Source organism: Rhea americana, unplaced genomic scaffold (genome assembly GCF_003343005.1).
Source record: "Rhea americana isolate MKP2758 unplaced genomic scaffold, rheAme1 scaffold_168, whole genome shotgun sequence".
NCBI lineage: Eukaryota > Metazoa > Chordata > Aves > Rheiformes > Rheidae > Rhea > Rhea americana.
The window spans coordinates 1,951,484-1,956,110 of record NW_028185794.1 but is presented as its reverse complement, the minus strand read 5'-3'; the positions used below and the strand labels follow the sequence as shown (position 1 = coordinate 1,956,110).

Genomic DNA, 4,627 nt, shown 5'->3' with positions numbered 1-4,627 from the left:
ACTACTCCACTAAGCTCATCTGTGACTGATGCTTGAGGCTTATAAATTGCAGCTGCCCCATGGCAACATGTCAAATGTGTCATGCACAAGTTGCTGCACTTGCACCTCTGCCCACATCGCCGTCCTACCCGTAGCCATCTGTTTGGAGCCGAGGCCTCTCGACGGGTGGCTAGTGGGATGGCCAGTGGGATGGTCAGGGGAACCATGAGTTTTCCAGCAGATCTTGCTGCCTGGGATCCGCTGCTTTTCTCCCAGCTGCCTGCCTGAGCRGAGCAAGCTGTCCTTGCTAAACCCCAGCATGGTGACAAGTAGCCTCGGGGCAGTTGTTTGAGCTTGTGCAAACACTCTTCTAGATTTTCTTTAATCCTTTTGCGGGTGGCTTGTCTGCGCCGTGCTCGGCCCAGCCCCAAAGCAGGGCAGGCATCAGCAGAAAGCTGCAGGACCCCTTCGCCCCCGCGCCCTCCCATCTGTCTCGCTTTCTCCAGAGCCCACCCGTACAAGTCCTGGGGGCTGCRTGGTTTCCAAACCACCGATTTCCCCAGGGCCCAGCACCACAGGGTGCAACTCTGCCCCTTGCCAGCGCGGGCTGCACCCCGGAGGCAGCGTCTGCCGTTCCCGGGGAGGGGACTGGCTGAAGGGTGGTGTGATGCTCCCCGTAGAGGGGCTGCTGCTCGTGGCTGCCCGGTCCCCCTGGAGCACCCAGGCTTGCCGGAGCAGCACCTTGCCCCAGCACCCATCCCACTGCCCAGCCCCAGACGCGAAGCGGCCACGACTTCTGGCGAGGATGTCCAGGGATGAGATTGCCGGACTTCTTCCCGCGCTTTGGAGGCTTTCCCCCAAGCCAGACTTGCTCCCGGCGAGCTCGGGGCAGGTTGCCTCCCCGACGCGTTCGCTCTCCAGCCTCCGCCACGGCACAACCCGTTCAAGTCGCAGGTTTAGCTGGGAGAGCCAAGCTGCTCCATGTCTTCCCATCCGGGAACTGTAGACCTGCAAGAGGAGACGTCACCCCGCGTGGCCCAGGAGCCCCCTGCCAGCCTGGTCCTCGGAGCCAGCCCTGGGGGACGGCGTCTCCGTGGGGTTTGTCACACTCACGGACGGGTTTCCCCTCAGTGCTAAGTCCAAATTTGCTTTTTTCCCTTTTTTTTTTCTTTCTCTCCTCAAAACTAGTTCTGCTTTCTAAGCACGCGCTGGAGGGAGGTTTCAGACTTTCCACTGGAACTGCCTGTTCCCCCTCCCCATGCTTCCCCAAACGGGTAATTCAAACAACTTTAATTGTACATCATTTTCTCTCCGAGTTGTCCCTCTGGATAATTTATCCTCTTTCAGCCTAGCTCTGGGGAGCACAATCTTATCTTTCAGCTCCAGCAACGCTGACAATTTCCTATCTTTTTGACGCCTTCTGCTCGCCACTATGTTAATGCTTTGTTATAGAGTTGATTAAAGCAAAATTGCTTTTTTTTGCTGCAGTTTTACTGCAGTCTAACCCAGAAACTCCCAAAGACTCACAGCCATCCTGCACACTGCTCATCCGTTAGCGGCTATAAAGTTCCTCCCTGCTCAGTCGGAGGCRCCTCCGATTCTTTGGCACCAGCCGTAACAGTTGCCATCAATTAAATCCCCCCAATCAATGCTCCGCAGAGCTTTTGTAGGCGAGATACTGAAGATACGCAGCTGAGCCCATGTCACTCACTGCTACCCCCTGTTGTTCATTTTCCCCTATTGAAAAAAAAAAAAAAAAAGTCTGCAGAAATTGCTTTTTTTTCTTGGTGCTTGCATCCAAAGCTTTTCCCAGCCCTCTCTGCCACAGCTTCCTCAGCTGCTTTTGTCCAAGGTGCAAAAGGCTCTGAAGCTCAGACCTTTTCCTCCTGCACCACCTCACATCCCAAAACTCCCCCGTGGGAAACCTCCGAGCTGCTTTCTTCCTCCCRTTTGGCTCAGCACGGACCAGTACGGGCCCAGCCCTGAAGCCAGCTCCMCGGCCAAAGCCCAGCTCAGCAGCAAGGCAGGACCAGGACTAGGGGCCAGGCCTGAGCCTAAATGCAGCCCTGGAGCAATGGGCAGGGGGGGCTGTTGGTGCRCTCCAGCAGAGATGCTCGGGGCTGGACCTTCCCCAGGGTCACTGTCTGCTTTTGGTGCCATGTTCTCGAGGGAGAAGGGACCCTCAGGTTTCCTCTAATTGGCTCTCATTAAGCTGTTGCATCCCTTGTTAAAACAACGTGCCCCCTCTTCTGCAGATCCTCTGGCTCAGGCACTTCTTCCCCCCTTCTCCTTCAACCCCGCGCTGTTGGTGAGACGCTGCCCTGTTGCACCCTGAAGGATCTGGAGCAGCTCTAATTACYGCTGAATTGCTCCTAAAACAGTTTCTTACACAGTTTGCACCTGAGACTGGGAGAGACATCCCCCACGCCCCGGCAGCCCCAGCTCGGAAAGCCTGGCCCCGGCCCAAGGAAGCAAAAGCAGCCGGGGATTTGAAGGCTAGAAAACCCACACATCTAATCTGCCCTTCTGCAGCACGCTGGATTAAGAAAATAGGTTGAGCTGAGGGCAGGCTTAGCTAACYGTATCGCTTACCACACCGCAAGGCGGGCTAACGCCTTCAGTCTTGGTTTAGCTGGTAAAAGGTGACCTGCAGGGGACGCTGAAAATAGGCATCTTTGCACGGAGGACACGTACGGTCGCCCATCGCCGCAGGAGAGCGGGGCCACCACGGGCCCCGGGGTCTGCAAGCTCTGCTACGACCTCCTGGCCCCGCCGCTGTGCCCTCTGCTGGCCTCCGAACGATCCAGGCCTTATTGCCTTCATTTCATTTTAATTACAGGCGTTTAGTCAAATGTATCGGCGTTTCTGCCCGGCTGGCAGCCGGGGCGGTGCTAGGGCTGCAGGCGACGCAAAGCCACAAGCATGCCACCCGCATGGGTGCCCCGGCGCTGCAGAGGTGCGCGCCCGCAGGTGACACTCACTGCAAGGCACTATGCCTTGAAGGGCACCTGGTGGGGGTGGAAGTCAGTGGGTTGCTCCATCCTCTCCTTCTTAGGATGCCCTTGGTCAGGAGTACAGCCCAGATGAGGAGATGAGGGACCACATGGCTCCCTTCACCTCCTGSGCAACCTCCACTTGTAGGCTCAGCGCCTCTGCAGGTGTTAATGACCTTGAGCTGCCCCACCTGGGACCCCCCACCCCACCCATGACTGGGAGCTCATTTAAGCTCAGCCCAGAGCCCTCCTTCTCTTCCTCAGCCCTGCTGCAGGGTTGTTGGTGCCCAGCTTGGGGTCCTGTTGGTCTAACTCCCAGACCAGCTTCACCTCAGACCTGTTTATTGCTATGGACCTGACTGATGATCTGGACTCCAGATTGCCCTGGCTTTGTCTTGCTCAGGTACTGTGGAGCTGGAGCCCAGCTAGGGAGGCCCCTGCCCTGCGGGCTGTGTCATCCCCCTCAGCTCCCATCCCYTAGGGAGCAGCCAGCCCTCRCTGCGCCCTGGAGCAACGCCCCAGCTTTGCAGAGAGACCTCAGCAGGCAGCTGCTTGTGCYACTGCTCTAAAGCCAGACCTGCTCTCCAGGCTGAAAGCACCTAGGGTGGCTCCAGGGAACGAGGGATGTGGTGCTCCAGGGAATGAGGGACACGGTGCCCCAGGGCACTGCGGGCAGGACATGGAGCCGCCCCGGGGTGCAGCGCAGAGCAGCTTCCTGGCACCCTCGAGCTGTCCCGGCGCTCCGCTATGTCTGGGCAACGCGGAGCACGACGGGCTGCCTCTCATGCCYGCCACGGAGCCAGCGCCGCGCTAATCCATGGGTGCCACCTGCCGTCTAGTTTTGCACCCGCAAATTCACCTTTGCAYGAATCGCTCCAGGTATTTGGGTTTCCCCTCCTGGCCTTTCCCCCGTGGGGGGGGACCGGGACCCGGGGCATGGGAGAGCGCAGCAGCCGGAGCCGCTTCCAGCATGAGCGGTGCCCGCTTCCCCGGGACGACCGGGTCGGGGAGCAGCTCCTGCGGACTCGCACCTGGAAACCAAGCTGTCGGACAGGTTTTAAAAAAAGACTGGGTGGGGGAAGGAAAGCATTACCAGGAGAACGAGCTGGATGAAAAATYTGCAATTAAGAAAAACAATTTCTTTTTTCGTTCAGAGAAAGGACAAAAGCACTTTTTTYCCCCTTTCCTGTAGAAAAATAAGTCGAGGTAAGAGAAAGTTCAGAGCTTTCTAACAAAAAGCAATCAAAATATGCCAGCATTTCTCAACTGGACTCTTGTGTTTACACTGCACATCATTTTGACCAAAATTATACTTTCTGTCACAATGTTTGCTTTGCTTGAAAAGACATTTCTCCTCAGGAAAAAAAAAAAAAAAATCAGTTACAACATTTTGACCAGTTCTGACAGGAACATTTGAACACGTAGGAGGATTGGGAGGGGGGTTGCTAGAAATAACCAAACTGCTGTTACCCAGCGGAGTTGAGACATGTGAAGCAACTGTCACCAAAACAGAAAAGCACATCTATACCCATCTTGCTATTTTCCTAGGGTCCTTCCTCTCTCAGAAGCACTGTTTCTCCACCTTTGAGTTTTGAGGGTTTTCTCACATTCCTTGCAGCACTTCTTTCTCAGTTCCACCTTCTTCCCCCCCCCCC

At 56.3% G+C, this 4,627-nt stretch overlaps 1 protein-coding gene across 1 annotated transcript in view; it reads left to right on the top strand.

Annotated features, from left to right (window-relative positions):
* NPTN (neuroplastin) overlaps nt 1–4,627 on the top strand; it is a 67,707-nt gene that overhangs the window by 1,047 nt on the left and 62,033 nt on the right. The window lies entirely within an intron of this gene.